General features: G+C 38.7%; 1 protein-coding gene across 6 annotated transcripts in view; it reads left to right on the forward strand.

Moving 5' to 3' along the window:
* MEIS2 (Meis homeobox 2) overlaps positions 1–18524 on the forward strand; it is a 227198-nt gene that overhangs the window by 19145 nt on the left and 189529 nt on the right. The window lies entirely within an intron of this gene.

An 18524-nucleotide genomic window follows, 5' to 3' on the forward strand; every position in this document is an offset into this window, starting at 1 on the left:
ATTGATTAGTTCTGCCAATTCCTTTACAAATTTGGTTATCTACAGTTTATTTTTGTGTGGTGTAAGTAAATATCATGGCAGACATGCACCCCAGCTGTGATGGAGCAATTCGTACTGGTCTCTAAACAGAAAATTTAATTTGTACTGTCAGCTAAAAGGAGGCTTCAATAGCTAGTTGAAATGCATTTAAGCCACAAAAGAAACAAACATAAATTCTTAACTTGCTAAAAAGCAAAATCACATGTAATCATTGCCGGGCTGCAATCCGTATCACAATTTCTTCCAGAGTAGTCACAAGTTAATAGTTACACTTCTGCATGAGTGGCTTGTGGATTGCCATCTATCCCACTGCATTAAAAAAATCTGGTTGAAATAAATGGAAAGGGGTTTTATTTCAGCATTAGAATTCAGACAAAACAGTAGTTGTGTCCAGTTGTACGCAATATTTACAACCTAGAATTAAACATATTAGCTTGAAGCAAATTTTACTAAAATCAATTGTATGCTACTCCCTGATCAGTAGAATTTAATTTCAAGGGAGCACAATTAAGATAGGGCTGTTAATCCCATTGAATCCAGTGCCACTCATTCTGCATAACTGGGTATTCCGCCCCCCCCCCCAAAGTTCATTAAACTTCAGACTGAGACCTGAGGAGTAACTGCTTTTGATGTAAACATTTTAAAATGAGTTTTCCACAGCCTTCCAGTTTTGACATACATTTATATTATATTACAAAACAGTTTTTATCCTTACTGTCTCATTTTAAAGTGCTGTAGATTTTCTTAAATCAAGAATAATAGGGAAGACGGTTGCACTGGCCTATGAAGACCAAAATCTCAGAGGTTTGGAGATGAGGCACGGTTGTCCCTTATATGAGTACAACTGTGATTAATCCTTTATTCAAAAGATTCAGATTTCAGATGCTTTTACTGAAGGTAATATAGGTAGTTCATGACTGGTTGTAAGGGACAAGCTTATGATTGATTTATGCATATTTTTCTAATGGCAGCAAACTCCATGATCATTACATAAGATTAATAGCTCTGCTGGCTTCTTTAGGAATAAGTGCTCCTTCAGTACAACTACTACATGTTCTGTGCTTATTTACCTCTCCGTTGAAGAGCTGGGGCACAATTGTGGGAAAGTTCACAGAGATTAACTACACATAGGGTGGGAGTTCCATGGATGGAACGCATAACATCTTTTTTGGTACAAAGAGCACTGCAGGAAGTAGCATGACCCTGTGTCCTACTTCAAGGGCTGTCCAGTCTAATATAAAGAACCACAGGAAGGGAAATGTTAGCACCTGGACAACAGACTGAGCAGGCACAAAGCTGACCTGGTCACAGTCTTCCCCACCATGATTAGATGCATTGTATTTCTATTAAATTATAGCAGTTATTTCTAAGTTTGCATGTAAACATATATATTAGCATATATATGTAGATTTTATTCAAAGCTGCATCCTCTTTTTTTGATTCTGCATTTCCTCTATTTTGCTAATGCGTAAATGAGTTAGAATCCTAATGCATATAGGTGAAGTATTCTGGAGGGCATCAGGTTGATGAAGACTTTTGTATAAACAGGTTCCTATCCTCCTGAAACTCCCAACTCTTGTGCAGTTCCTCCCTAAGTACAGTGGTGCCTCAATTTACGAATTTAATCCATTCTGAAGGAACCTTTGTAGGTTGAAAAATTCGTAGGTCGAAAAATTCATAGGTCGAAAAATTCGTAAGTCGAAAAGCGCCATTGGAAACGCGATTTCCCATAGGAACGAATGCATTGGAAACAGAAAAATTCGTAAGTCGAATCAACCCCATCTAAAAATTTGCAAGTCGAAAAAGCCCTATCTAAAACCGCCGTGGTTTCCGTTCAGATGTCGAGAAATTTGTAAGCGTGCGGCCATTTGCCCCATTCGTAAGTCGAAAAAATCCGGTTGTCGAGTTGTTCCTAAGTCGCGGTACCACTGTATGGTTGAAATGAGATTCTTTTGGTGTCCAGTGCACTTGGTCTGTTATTGTAAGACCTTGTGCTTCCACAACAGAACTTTCCCCCACTCCTTTCCGCACATGTACCCCATGTCTTTTCCAAATCTGTTCCAGAGGGTTGGGAGAAGCACCAGAACAGATTTGGGGAGCATGGGGTACATGGGGAGAGAAGAGGGAGGTGGCATTCTGTTGCATAGCCATAATATTTCTTTATTTCTTTTTGCTATACGGGTAAGATTTTTGTTTTTTAAGAATGTGTGCATAAAAATATAATATGTGAATATGACAAAAACATGTTTGCAAACTTATTTGTTGTTAAAGTGTACGTATAAGAGAGCTAAGTCTGGTACAGCTGCCTTCTGAGTGTTTATTCAATGGCAAAACATGTGTTTGCTGCTATATAATGCATGGAAAGTTCCTGTGTAGGCACCCTAGCATGAAGTATAATTCCATTGTTTTAATGAAGACTTAAAAGTGCAGTAAGCTTATTTGTGCTGTAGACTTGTACCCTGAGTAGCAGTAGTAGGTAGTAATATTATTTGTATGCTGCCCATCAGACTGGGTTGCCCTAACCACTCTGGGCAGCTCCCAACAGAATATTAAAAACACGATAAAACATCAACATTAAAAACTTCCCAAAACGGGGCTGCCTTCAGATGTCTTCTAAAAGTCAAATACTGTAGTTGTTTATTTCCTTGACATCTGATGGGAGGGCATTCCACAGCATGGGTACGACTATCGAGAAGGCCCTCTGCCTGTTTCCCTGTAACCTCACTTCTCGCAGTGAGGGAACTGCCAGAAGGCCCTTGGACCTGGACCTTGGTGTCTGGCCTGAACGATGGAGGTAGAGACACTCCTTCAGGTATACAGGCCCAAAGCCGTTTAGGGCTTTAAAGTTTGGAACCAACATTTTGAATTGTGCTCAGAAACGTACTGGGAGCCAATGTATATCCTTTAACACCAGTGTTATATGATGCTCTGTGGGATTCCTGGGCAGAGCCCATTTTGACCCCTTAGGGGACCAAGGAGCTGTTTTACTTGATCTAGGCCAGGCATCCCCAAACTGCAGCCCTCCAGATTTTTGGCTTACAACTCCCATTATCCCTACCTAACAGGACCAGTGGTTGGGGAAGATGAGAATTGTAGTCCAAAACATCTGGAGGGCCGAAGTTTGGGGATGCCTGATCTAGGCTATGCCTATGCCTCTACCTAAATACTAGTATTGAGTCCCCATACATCAGGCATCCCCAAACTTCGGCCCTCCAGATGTTTTGGACTACAATTCCCATCTTCCCTGACCACTGGTCCTGTTAGCTAGGGATCATGGGAGTTGTAGGCCAAAACATCTGGAGGGCCGCAGTTTGGGGATGCCTGCCATACATCTTCTTTTGGGAAATATGGAAGCTGGTGGTCTGGAACACTGCATATTATTTTGGCATTCTTCTGGGTCATCCATTGTGCTACACTTTGAAGCCAGGTCCCAGATTTCATTTCACAACAAGGGGTTGCTGGTAGGGAAAGTGGGATATAAACACAAAGAACTGGTCCAAAGAACTTTGTGTTCCAGTTTACATGTATAGAGGGGGCTTCTGAACCCTCTCCTTCCAACAGTAGGCTCCTACATAGCTTCAAAATCTGTGCCAGAAACAAAGTTCAGCCTCACAAAAAACCTTCCTGCCATGGAGTGGGAAATAAGAAGCTTATGGGCTGTGGGCAAGCGCTTAAATTAATCTCAAAGGGCTCTTCTGATTCCAGTTCATGTATGATATTTATTTCTAGTTCCTTCATTATTATTTCATACTTTCATGGAGTTTGGGATGCAGCTAGATTAAGTGCCTGAACAAGTTCCTATACTTGTTACTGAAAGTCTTTTCAGACCTGCAACCAGAAAAGTAAAAAATGTAATCTTCTTATTTAATAATTAGTTAGTGGTGAACAAAACATATAACATAAAGTCCTATCCTGAAAGAATGAAAATAGCCAGTTCTGTGATCATTAATAACTAAAACTATCTTTCACAAATGCATGCCTTGTGCAAGGGTTAGAAAGTCAACATGATTTTAATTCTGGTGCAGTGCACACTAAACCTGTGCATCTTCATAGCCGTAGCAATGTGGATCCCTTCAATTCTTAGTCATGAATATATATCCTTCCACAGAAAGGCACATACATTAATTCCATGATGTGTTATGGTACATAGGGACCAGGAAACTGTAAAGATAGGAAATATCTACTGCTCAGAAGTAGATTGGAGAACTTGATGTTGTCTCTTTAAAATAATAATAATAATAATAAATAAATAAATAAATAAATAATTTTATTATTTATACCCTGTGCATCTGGTTGGATTTCCCCAACCACTCTGGGCAGCTGTCACAGGCCTCAAAGGTTAGACTCATAGATAGCTCAACAATATTTACATTATGTTCACAAACCGATTCTTTAGCCAATCCGTGTGCTTTTTCTTGATCAGTAAATCACCTTCACTACTGCTTCATTTAGTAGACCAATATTTTCTATATGTCTGACACACATTGTTCTGAAAGGCTTGTTTCCCAAGTGTGTACTCACATTCTGGTGAACAGTTTGCACCCCATAAGTTGGCACTCACACTGTGCTTGGGCAGGAGTCTATGCAAAAGCCTTGCTGGTCACAATCTCCTTCCCTTCTCAGGAAATGCCAGCAAGAGAATGAAAACTCTGAAAGAACCCTTCTGTTGTGTTTGCCTTTATCATTTCCTTTGGAGGGTGCAATATCTGAAAAACCCGCAGGAAATATTCCCCTGAGCAACTGAAGTGAATCTTTTGAGACAATATGGGAGCCTGGGGAAGTTGATACTTCTAGGCTATACTTTCAAATCCTCCCTCCTATCCCTGAGCCCGTCAGCCCAACTTTAGGCTGTGTTGTGAAGGGAGGTGTATTGATATTGTTCCTGTCTAGGATTATGATTTCCTTGAACACAATCTTGTAGGCATGCAAGAACTACTTGTCCTTTCTTATTGTTTCCCTGCTCATCTGTTTAACATGGGAATTAAAGAACTGGGTTTCTTCATTCTTAGCTCTGTGTATATTTTGTGTTTTTCCATCAGCAATGTACTCCTCTCATGCTACCATCTGCTTCCCTAACCTTGTTCCATAGTAGCAAGTTTTCCATAGCTGCTGGTCCCTTAAGGATGCCACTACGTCAGTAAAAATTTCCCTGAGATGGAGGCATATGTAAAATTCCATTAGCATCCCACTGGTGAACATGTGTAAGTAGTCCACATCTTAGTCTCTTTATCTCATCCCAGCATTATTTCACTTCACATGACACATATGATTTGCACACTAGTTTTGAAGAGGCTTGCCAGCATGTGTAAAAAGAATTCTGACTGCTGTTGCATTGCAAAGATGTGAATTTTCAGGCACTGTTTTCCAGCTTCAGTGTGTGTGTCTTAAAGCTGCAAACACAGAAGAATAATATCTGAATATTTTCTTCCTCTCTTACAAACCCACACACCCACATCCCTGGATGCTCTCACTTCATCTCTTTCACTGTAGGCTCTAAGTTATTTTCTATCTTTCACTTCTTCATCTCAATCTTTATATATGAGGAGAGATTTTTTTCAGCCAGAACTCACCAGCACTTCTCAGGTGGGCACCATTGCCATTATAAGAAAACAAGTGGGACATTCATGGTGAGTTCTGTCACCTCTTTTTCTGGAAAAAATAGCGCCGTATACAAGCTTAGCAAAATAATTTTTTGTTGTATTCCCATTATAACAACTTAATGGAATGCGAGGAAGAGAAGCCAGTAACATTTATGTTTGCTGAATCAGCCTTCTGCCGAGGGTTGGCTAATGGAAGATAAAAGTGGGAAAACTTTGAAAGGGTTGGTCCTCCTACATTTCTACTTCAGCACTGTTCATACTTGGCTTTAGATCGTCTTGTTGCAGAGTGCATCAAAGACTGCTGCCTAAATTATTGTTCTTTCTAGAGTGGGTAAACCTACAGGCTTTGATCCATAACACTCTAAGAAGAAGAACGGGATTTTACAGCCGGGAGAAGGGCTAGCACCATGATAGCATTAAAAAGGACTGATGAAGTAAAAAAGAAAAAGAAAAAAGTTATCGAGTTGAAACTCTGGCATTGAAAGAGTTAAACCCTTTGGGCAGTGTTCAGTGAAAGATAATCCTAATTATATTAGCTGGGCTCAGTGTTGTTTTTAGCATGTCATCTTGGTTGTACAAGAGAAAACCAAACTGTACTATATCTTGTACTATTCTTGATTATCAGACTGCTCCAAAGCAATTGCTACCTTAATTGTGGCTGAGATTCACTGAAGCATATTGTGTCAGAAAATATTCAGTCAAAGAAGAAAAAGTAGATATTCTTGGTATTCTTTTGCTGTTGTTTGTATGAATGTATGTATGTATTTAAAGCCAGGAAGGGTTACCTAACTCTATTAATAGAAATGAAACACTAAAACATTTTACAAAAGAAGGGAAAGAAGGGAAAGAAGCCGATTTAATGGTGTAATGAGGCCATCTTCCAGAGACTTGTTTTGTGTAAGGCTTGCTTTGACCTTTCACTTTGCTCAGGAGCCCAACGCTTCATTTTTCACATTCTTGCAATTACGTTAACGCTTCAAGCATTTCTGACTCCAAGTCAGCTAGCAACACTAGGCATAACTCAACACTGTGAGTTTTTCCTCCTCTCTGTAGATTCATTAACAGGTCACAGGGGTCCCAACTGAAATTTAAAACTGACTGGTTCTGTTGGGTTAGCTGAGTTATGGCAAGAGAGATAGCAGAAAAGGGTCCGAGAGGTGGGGAGTAGAGAAAGAAGACTCTGGGTTTTGCCAGAAAGTATATATGTAAAACTCTAATCAGCACGTTAGAAGTATGTGCAGTTTTATCATCCAGCCATTTGTCTGGAAGAAAGGATCTCTGTGTCTTTTGGAGTGCTGCATTTTCCTTCTTCTATATAAAATAAAGTAAAAAAACCACTGATAAACCACTGCTTTAAACTGCTAACAACTTGTGATGTTCAATAACCATAGTAACAGATACACTTTTCATTGACTTTTCAATCTTTTATTATCTCTTTATAGGGTATTTCAGATAGTGAATTTGATATTATACTTTCCATGTATAATCCTACAAACATTTAACATTTTAAACCATGTGGCCTATACAAAACCACCAAGGAATACTTGTCTTATACTTAATGAGACATGGGTTTTATGAATGGCCTATCATGCTAGTTTTATACCCAGAAGGCCTGATCCCAAGAGACATTTGGCTCTTAAAAGGCTTAACAAACTCTCTCTTTAACATCCATCTAAATGTAGCTAGTTATTCTCCTTGTGTTCTGCAACAGAAGGCATCAGCCTTGAAGCAATGCACACAGAGCTTGTACATATTGGCAAAGCAAGGAGTTAACCTGATTCTGCAATGGAAAGTCATATGCAAAAGTTGGTTTAAGTATGTACAGCCAATATGGACATCTGGGCATGGATTACTGTGCCACCTGAGCATAGCTGTCTAGTTCTCCCCCTTTTTTAAAAGGGAAATGCCCTTATGCTGAATAGGCTTCCTCGCGAGAAAAGGGAAAACTTGACAGCTATGCACCTGAGTGCAACTGAAATTGCTAGATCACTTTTGATGCATAGAGGAAACCCTAACACACATTTACTGTCCAGTAGTTGCCTGCAACTATAAATAGGTAAGAGCCAATTTTTCTATAAATTTCCAGAAAGGTAGCCAGGTTAGTCTCTTACAGCAAAAACAATTACTTGTATTGTGGAACTTATTATGGCATAAGAGTGATGTGGGACAGGTACAGATATCCAAGGCTAGGATTATAAGTGAACAGAGGAAGAAAAAAGGAGAAACTAGCCACATGAATCAAAGTACTGTAGTAGTTATCAGTTACCATGAGGACTGGCAACTGAGACATTTCACCCATTATATGCATTTGAATCTCTTACGCTTGGATGTATCAAAAGCTGCAGTTCCATTTTGTAATGTACATTTGTGTGCACAATGAAACTTCCTCTCCTTCTCTTGCCCCTTGCAACCCCCTACACACCCTCAAAATCTGGAACAAATTTTGGGGGTGCACACAGGGAGGAGAGGGGGGGAATTCTGTTGCACAAGCATAAAATTATTGACACAGCGCTGGATACAACCCTAGGAACCTTGGAGAATTATGAGATTCACTCTCATGATTTTCCTTATCCATGGAAATGTCCCTGACACCTGTCCCATTGGCTTAGACTTGGGAGCATGAACCTTAAAGCAGAAGAAAATTTGATCTGAAAATTAAAGCAGCTAATTTCTGATCACCCTGAATAAGCATACTTGTGTTATTAAGGAGAGGTTAGTGTGTGAAAGGGTTATAACCACACATTTGTATCAGTGAATATCTAAAACCGCCTTTGAAATACTTTTTTTTATATTCTGATGTAGTTTTCTATGCGAAAAATTCATTAATTGTTCCAGGGCAAAGTCAGCACATATATTCAATGAAATCACACATGTTTATCCTATGCTACATATTTGAGCTAATTTATACTGAAAAAAGTTGAGTTGTGTTAATTTTAAAAATGGAATTGGCATTAAAAAATTTAATAGAAATTTTCTTTTCTTGATCATGCAAGCAGCATTAACACAGTGGGCATATAATGAGAATTGTTCAAATCTGGTGCGGGAGTCAATACTGATACAGTGGGGGGGGGAGGAGGAATCCAAACAACAGCCACCTTAAAATTTTACAGATTTTTTTATATTCACTTTTTAAAAAATCAGAAACTTAATACTGTTATGCAAATTGGGCACATGTAAAGCTCTAACATATATGTTCAAGCTCTTTTACTTTCCCATTCAGAACAGCTAGAGTTTTCTTGATGGAAAATGGAAGTTTTGTTGAACGAAAGTGGAGGCCAAAAAGTTGATGTATTTTTATTTAACATATCTACCGCTCAATTTTAGCGAAACCTCAGAGCAGTTTACTGAGTCAAAATGACTTAAGAATAAATGTTTGGTGGTAGCTACATGAATTCTAATTAAATTTTCCCATTAACAATATGCAATATGATTTAAAGGAGTTCTACAAATTTTCATTCTACTTAAATCATCAGGATGGTCAGGTGTGATCGGGCTGATCACTTGTTGGCCATGCTGGGTGTGTATGTAGGAGACAGGGAAGCAGGATTGGATACAGTTCTTTTCCCTCACAAAACAGATGATAGTCCTTTCAAAGCTGATACTGCTGCCACCATATTAGTGGATGCATGTATGGAGCTCAGCCAGCAACTGGCACTGGGTGCCTTGGTCTAGGTGCTTCATCAACACAGAAGCCTTTTGTGGGCGCACACCTCAGCCAGCAAGGAGATCCATTGCAGAAAACCTCCTTCTGCACGCAGAACACTTTTGCTACATCAGGCCAAATGTCTTATTTTTCAGCAGGATTAGATACAGCAGTTAAGCAGGTTTTGTAAATTCATTTCTCCTGTTTAAGTTTTTAGATCTTTGCTTATCAATGATGTGCAAGAATAATCTCTGTTAGCATGGTGGATGGGAGCTATTTTAAGAGAAAGGCCTCCCCATGTTTTAAAGCACACACAAAAACATGCACTTCCCTCCTGTTGCTGTCATTGAGATGTTGACAAATTGAAGGATATTGATGAAACCTTTGGTTTAAGCATTACTTGCCAAGCTTGTTTTATTGTTGTTATTATTATTATTATTCTAGTTTTAACAATAGTGTGGGTTCAGCAGGAATGAATAAAAAAGGACAGGGATGACTTTATTTCAATATTTTTTGATGTGCCAATATGAAATAAATTGTCTTAAGCAAATGGAATATGCTGTTTTAATCATTAGTTATGCATGAGAGAAAAATTGATGTTGACATCTTTGCTGTAAAATCATTGTAATGGGGCTTCCCTTGCAATTCATTTTTGTAAAATTCATTTTGTACATTTTGCAGCAATTGAACCATCTCTGCACTGTGAATAGGCAGAATTCCCAGAAATACTGAGACAGTTGGCCCAGTAACTGCTGAGCTCACACTACACACAATGCATGTGTATTAACCATTAAACAGCCAGATCAAACTGAGCTAAAGAAGCTAACAGTTTATTATCCACCCATCTCCCTTTGCTTTTTACCCTCCTATATTGAAAAAAAATACCTGCTGGATTAAAAAAAAATATTTTTGTGATTGTATTATGTCCCTTTCTATTAACCACACCAGTCAACGGGGCTACAATTTCATAGTAAATCTCTTTTATTTATTGTACAGTTTTCTAGTCATTATACTGGTGAAAACTGCAGATTCTCATCTTTTATTGAATTTAAAGCTTAGAGGTGAGTGAGCTCTTAAAATATTATAATACATTTTAAGACTTACATCTTACTCCATTAGTTTCCACCCACCCTTGCAAATGATGGGTTCTTTAAAATAATATAACATAAAATATATTTTGAAAATCATTCCAAGTTATTATTTTATAGTGACTATGTGTTCTAAATATGTTGTGTTCTAATGCAGCCTATGAAATCTCTCTATGAAATGAAATGTTTTCATAGTAGTGGGAGTTTTGCTTAAAAACATACACACAACCCCCGCCCCTTTAAATACGATATGACAGATGCCATCTGGAATAATCTTTTGCAAGTTGCTTTTAAACTTTGTATTTTTCCTACAGCTAAGTTCATCCTAAACTGGTCGCTTACTGTTAGTATAAAGGACACAAAGAACTTTCTTTCCCCCTGGCTTCTCCACATGGCTTCTCAAAGGAAATAATTGAACAATATTAGCAAAGAGAGGGCAATTAGTAGGATCTTTGGTGTTATCACATGCATTTTTGTTTTTAAATACAAGGCGCATCTTCTGACATGTTTAATCTGCCCCATGTGTCCAAAACTATTTGACACTTTTGCACTTGTCTAATTACAGTAATATATATACCAGTTAGAATAGGAATGTATCCATAATTCAGTATTCTGAAACTTTACATGGAGGTGTGGTAATGTTTTTCTGAATTGCTAGAGTGTGACTAATATCTTCTTATATATATTGAATTATTTGAAAAGTCTAGTGTTGGTATCTCTGGATTTTTTAAAACTTAGCCTGAGTAAAGGGATGTCTCCTGATGCCTGTTAGAGTTTAATTTAGAGTAGTAATTAAACTTGAATACTGCCTCATAAACAAAAGATAAACAATAAACCAGCCACGTTCCCTGCTGTTTCATAGCTTTCTTTCCCAGATGTTTCAGCCTGATAATTTTTACACAGTGAACTACCTAGTATGTAGTGTTGTGGATAGAGGTCAAAGACTAGGCCTTTATAATGGACTATTTTTTAACCTTAAACCCCACTCCAATGCAAGGGTAGTCTTCATTTGATTTTCAAACTACAAAGTTAGCAAGTTTGAATACCCATTTACAATATTTAAGAAGGCTATGCAGATTTTTAAAATCTTAAATTTTGCTAACAGAATCATCAAACTCTTGTAGTTATAGCTTTCTCCCCTAATAAAATTAATTGTTAATAAATTGTGAAATGTTCTATTGAGAGACAGACACAGAGACAGAGAGAAGTTTTTTTATTATGTTGATCCTAGGCAACTAAAGAAATGTTGACAATGGAACCCCCCCTCCCCCCAAGAAAAAAAGACCCTTCCCTCAGGCTACTTGGGCTCTGTCCACTTTTTGGACTGCTCCACTGTCAACCATGATTTTCTAATTGCCAGGTATTAGTAGTAGGACGTTCAAATGCAGAAGCCATGTTATTTTCACTGGGTGGGGTAATTACTGAAAGCTGAGAATAGCTGCACTAAAGACAGAGGGATACTTTCATGATCCCATTAGCATAAGAGTGGGTAAATTATTCATGCCAAGTGAGGATTCTATGGGGAAAAGTATAGTTAATGCACATAGTTTTTAAATGTATCCCTTTCTGCTCCGAGACTAAATTCTTGTTGGATTCAGTTCTCAGACATTTACGGGAAAGCTCTAGTGGCATGTTAGACGCAGTTCATCTCTCTCTGTTTGCAGCGCTCTCAATAGAGACCATCTGGCAAAGATCCAAAAGGTGATTAAACAAAATGATCAGCTCTTGTTGCTGTGTTACATGTCCAATACTCTGGATTAAAAAACATGACCCACGACAGTCAGCTCACGTTATTCTTTTTCTTTTCTTTTCCTTTCTATCTCCCTTTTCTCTCCCCCCCTTTTCTGACTAAGAACTCAGATGGTCCACAAATGCCTATGCCATCTTTGGGTCCTTATGGCCTATAATCATGAACAGGATGTGCAAATGTCTGTTTCTGTAGCTTGGTCCGTTCCAGCAGTATAGACACAATTCAGTCTAAAGTTCCTAACGACAGGGATACAATTACTAATGTTCATTCTCCTAACAGTAAACATTTGAAACATATGCTTTCTGACATAAGAAAAGGTGAGATTTGAAAACAGGCTGATGCAATTGGTTCTGTTTCTTGAGACTTAAGCATATCCTAGCATGACACTGTCATCTGCTTTAAAAAAACAGATCCCCACAACCAAGCAAAATAAGAAAAAAACAAACTCTGTTTTAACACCACAATCAATGATGAATTTACAGTGCCATTCAAAAAACTACTCCCTTATCATAAACAAGCTGATAATCACACTGAAACTAACTCCCAATTAGCTCTTCCTTCACTCACAGAGATCAGTGCGTGTCCTCCTTAAGCCATGATTTGTTGCTATTGAGTTAGACATACCTTATGTCATATTCGAAAATTTAAGGATTTCCACCAGATATTACCAGAAAGTCTATAGTCAATCAGCAAGGTAATTTCCAAAGCACTCATTTATACGACTGAGTTAAGGTAAAAATGCTGTAAATCAGGACATATGTATATTATCATTAGGGGCTGCACCAAATGCCAAAGCTGCAGCATAAATTAATCAGGGAACAGACACGGTTGGAAACTAATGAAATATTGAAATGAAATAGACATCACACAAGTGAAAGATCTTAAGATCTTGTTTCAATAAAGAAATTCATAGGAACCCTCAACAGCAACTTACTCTTCCTCTCAATTTAAACACTTGGAGTGGTGTTTGACTAAGTCATGCTCAGAGTAGACCCATTGAAATAAATGGATTTAAGTTAGTCATTACTAATTTATTCACAGATTTAACATCTATGTATAAAAAGTAAATGCATCGTTTATTGTTCTGCTGAAGTAATACTGTCTGCTTTGACTTTAGCCATGAGAGCATCTATTTTCAGAAATCAATTAACAGATTATTAGGGGGAAACAAGTGGATAAAGAGAATATTAGCAACATATTCTGACCTTTCAGTTTTTTCTCAGTTCATGACAGCTGTTATTTGCTCTTACCAGGTGAAAACAGTAGAGGAATGACACACAGATGTGTCTAAAATTATCAGGAAGATTAATCGAGATGTCCCTAATATGATGTGGTAGATGAAAGCAACCTATATAGCTGTGGGACCAATATAAGCCTTGGAGGTCTTGTGGCTATTATAGGGCAACTTACGTTCCATTATCATGCTGCTATTTAATTGACTATGTAATACTTGACAGCTCTGTGGAGTAGGAAAAACAGCACGATAGTGATGCAGATTGTAATACAAGAATTTTGTTGTTCCTATCATTCTATTCAGCACCTTACTTCTATCTGATAAAATTAAACAACTCTGTTCTGCAAAAGGTAGCTGTGTTGGCCCACAAGGAAAAAAAGAATCAAAATCCATATTAAGACAATATCTTTTTAGGCCAACCAAAATGTCACAAAATAGTGCACAAGCTGTCACATTCTCCAGAACAAGGGGAGGGGAACATTAACTGATAGTGCAAGCATGGAATCTGTATCTGGTCTCAATCTTAAGATTCAAATGAATCTCGGTTAGGTGCTACGCAGTTATTAGGTTGCAATCACTGTACTAAAAGCAACCTAAAATCTCCATAGCACCGAAAAGATTCAGATTCCATCTTAAGTGTGACCAGATACAGACTGCATAGCACCAAATAGAGCCTCATTTGAATGTCTGTTTAAACTGATCCTGTTTTCTAGCAGTCAGCTTTGATCCATAGTAAGGCTTGAGTGAAAACCTATTTATTAAAAGTAAGAGTAGGTGGGTAAGTGGGTACACTTTTGCAAGGGGTGCTTCTTTAAAATCCATAGCATGGAGGAACAACTTGTTGGTCTATCCTATACCATGTCCTGCCCCTGATAAAGTGTGTTGGCCAAGGCCATTTTCAGGCTATTCCCCTTCCAATTCCACCCTGGGCAATACAGCATCCCCATTTCAGAGGGAGCTGATTTTTGAAAACCATTTGCATTTCTTTGCATGTCTGAATTGCTTTATACATTGTTTATATTGCCCACACAGTGTCCAAATGCAGCCCCCCCCCGGCTACAAAACTTGTTAATGCTTCACAGTTTGTTTCATGAATCACATTATGCTAGAGACATATGCATAGGGCCTTCCATTTATGCTCCATACAGATGAGTTCCACCTCCTGAATGCAGTGGCATTCCAAATAGCTGCTTTTTATCATTCCGAAAGCTGCTTTAGAAAACCGAAGTAAAGCTTTAAAGGTAAAATCCAGAGAACTATACCAAGAACATGTTCAGAAGTGTTTTTACATGAAAATATGGCTATTGGGATTCTGGGCATTCTGAGTGATGCAGACAACCAACTATGGTTATGGTAGGTTTTCTACCATGTGGTTACTTTGGAACCAGTACAAAGGGAGCATAATTTTCTTTCTGCCACACATTATTATATGTGGTAGAAGTTGGGTTCTTTTTACATGTGGGAAGGCTGTTCCACATTTCTCATGTTGAATGGTCATCCACAGTACTAATCAGAGATTATTGACATTGTGTGGGAATGTAGAACTATAGAGTTCTATGGTTGGAATTTCCTTCTAAGGGATGTCTTGTCTTTCTTACTTTTCTTGGTTTCACAATTTCAAGTGCTGTTTATACACTTTAAATGCTTGGGGGCTATGGCCAATTAATTTCTACTCAGAGTAGACCCACTGAAATGAATGAATGAACCTAAATTAGCCATGCCCAGTAACATCAGCCAGACTATTCTGAGAAGGGCGTTTTCTGAAGAGGCTTATAAATCAGGCATGGGCAAACTTGGCCCTCCAGATGTTTTGGGACTACAACTCCCATCATCCCTGACCATTGGTCCTGTTGTATTCCCAATATCTGGAGGCCCAAGTTTGCCTATGCCTGTTATAATGTGGTTTGGTGCATTTGAGGTTGCCCCACAAAAGAAACTGCGATATTTCTTAAAGTAACGTTTGCTTTTTCGTTTGTTGTGAGGGACTGGTTATTTATTTTATTTTATTTATTAAATTTATATTCTACCCCCCACTGCAAGATCTCAGGGTGGTACAAGATAAAAACACAAGTAAATAATTAAAACAAAAACAACAAAACAATAACCCCTCTTCCCACAGACTCATTTAAAAGGCTATAGAATATGAATCAGCCAAAGGCCTGGTTGAAGAGGAACGTTTTTGCCTGGCGCCTAAAGGTGTATAATGAAGGTGCCAGCTGAACCTCCCTGGGGAGAGCATTCCACAAATGGGGAGTAACTACGGAAAAGGCCCGTTCTCATGTCTCCAGCCTCCGGACTTTATGTGGAGGAGGCACACAAAGAAGGGCCTCAGATGATGAACGCAGAGTCCGGGTTGGTTTATATGAGGAGAGGCAGTCCTTGAGGTACTGCGATCCTGAACCATTTAAAGCTTTCTAGGCTCTTTGAATCGAGCCTAGAAGCTAATTGGCAGCCAGTGCAGTCAGGCCAGGATCAGTGTAATATGCTCAAGCCATCTTGCCCCAGTGAGCAACTTGGATGCCGAATTCTAGGACCCCCCCCTTAGGGTTTCCATAGCAATTATTTTTGTTAGTAAAATGCATGAATGTTCTCCAACTCCCCCCCCCTATTTTTCATTGGATGGGCACGTTGGGGGAGGACTACAGTGAAGTGGCAGCAAATCTGCTTTGCATGCAAAAGTTCCCAGGTTCAGTATGTGGGATCTACAGGTATGGATGGAAAAGATTCCCGTCTTAACCTTTGAAAGTTGCTGACAGTCAGTGTAGACTAGGAATAGCCAACATGGTGCTCTCTAGATATTGCTGGACTACAGCTCCCATCAGCCTCAAGTAGCATGGGATAATGGGAGATGTAGTCCAACAGCATCTGGAGATCACTAATACTGAGCTAAATGGACCACTGTTCTGTTGAGTGGCTTTGTTCAGATGTAATACTAAAACATAATTTAGAGTTATGAGAATGAGCCTATAGCAACTCCCTCTTATCCTCGAGATTTTGCTTCCTTTTCTAATTAACTCCAGTTTAGTATTACATTTGAACCCTAAACTGCTATTAATCTATTGAGGCAAACAAACTTCATAAAGTATGCTTTAACATTCACTCAATGAACCACAGTTTGTCCAGGTTCAGGCATAATGCTAAGTTGAAATTAAAGGTAAAGGGGCCCCTGGGGTTGTGGCGCTTATCTCGCTTTACTGGCCAAGGGAGCCAGCGTACAGCTTCTGGGTCATGTGGCCAGCATGACTAAGCTGTTTCTGGCGAACCAGAGCAGCGCTCAGAAACGTCATTTACCTTCCCGCCGGAGCGGTACCTATTTATCTACTTGCACTTTGACAGGTTGGCAGGAGCTGGGACTGAACAACGGGAGCTCACCCCGTCATGGGGATTCGAAACGCCGACCTTCTGATCGGCAAGCCCTAGGCACCCACAGTGCCCCAAATTGAAATTAGTTACGAATAAAAACAAAAACGATCATTTGTGCTTGAGTTGAAGAGGGAGGACTGCTTGAGTTTGAGCCTTGTGCATGTTGTAATAAACCATAGATTTGTGTTATGTCTAAACAACACCCACATGTCAGCTTCCTATGTTCCTAGTGATTAATACTGCAGTGATGCATGGAGGGATAGGTGGAGTGAATGTTTTCACTCCATAGTAACAAAGGAAGTCAGTAAGTAGGAGTGGAGCAATAGCAACCATGAAATACTACAAAATTCATCACGGCCATCTGCATTTCTAGAGATTAGCACACATTTAAGAAAAACCCACCCATCCAAGAGTGGTAGATTAGGGTGACAGTGTGAATGAGTGGCCAAGTGTTACCCAGTCAGCTTTATGGCTAAGTGGGAATTCGAACCCACAGCTTGCCATTCCAGTGCAGTAAACCACACTGAGCAACAGCTATATTGCAAGCTGCACTGTTGTATTGAAAAAGTGCTCATGTGACACATGAATAGGTTCAATAATTCCACTGACACAATGCTGGTTTTTTATGTGGGAGTATTTACGTCACCAAAGCCACTTTATACAACACTGGGATAAATACCAACAGTTCAAACAAGGCTTAATTACTACTTATCTTTGTCTATCAGTTGTAGTAACCTCAGTAGCTCTAAAATAGTTACCAGCATCCAATAATTGGTATTGCATCCCCAAGTGCTCTCAGTCCAGTGCATAACTCTGTTAATCGAAAGTGCTTGGATTTAAACTTACATTCAACTAAATCAATTTAATTGGGTTGTGGATTGGGATGCCCACATGAGCATTTACACAATGATTTTAAGTTCTGACTGTTTTTAAAAGCTCACTAGTGATATTATCTTACCAAATATGATATTTAGGTGTATATGTTTCCCCAACTAAGATAAAATACTGCTTACTATTAAATATCACCATTATAATTCCCATTACAATACAATATATTTTGTAGCCTATTGTCTATATATTTATATGCAGCCAAAGCCAGTTTTCAACAATCTTTCAAATTATTTACCATATAAAGCACAGAATGAATAGAGTTGCCAGAATAACTGTAGCAAAAGTGGCACCTAATTTTTGTTTTGCTACTGATTTAAAATTTGAATCAGAAACATCATTCTCAAAATGGTTTCAAAATATAAACAAATGTGCTTTCTAATCTCCTCCCAAACCATTAATATATGGCCTCACTGTTGGAAGCTGTAGTTAATTAATACTATTGATTAAAATCTATTAAACCTTGCAGCCTTAGTAATAAGGCCATCATTTTGACTTTTCAATCAGCATTTATGAAGTCAGTACTGAAAGATCACATACATCTTGGCACCAGTACAAGAGCAAACTTTGCACAAGAATAAAACACTGTTGAATACTGTTTTTAGTGTATTATGCACAACAGTATTTCATTTGTCGTTATGCATGCATGCTTTTGTATAACAAATATTTTCTCCTGAACAAACATGTTTGATATATGCAATTCAAGGGAAATCCCATCCTGCACTGATGTTTGAATTCCCTTTTGTGTATCAATGCATCCAAGGGCATTTGCTGGATGTTGTTAGAAACCTCTTTCTCTCCTTTTCCTGTAGGATTTCTTTGGACTCAGGGCTATAGGGTTTAGTGACCTTGCACTTGAGTAGTTCTGTCTTTTAGACTCTGACATTGATTTTACTCAGCTTGGCATGTGCAGATCTTG

Source organism: Zootoca vivipara, chromosome 1 (assembly GCF_965207765.1).
Source record: "Zootoca vivipara chromosome 1, rZooViv2.hap1.1, whole genome shotgun sequence".
Classification (NCBI taxonomy): Eukaryota; Metazoa; Chordata; class Lepidosauria; order Squamata; family Lacertidae; genus Zootoca; species Zootoca vivipara.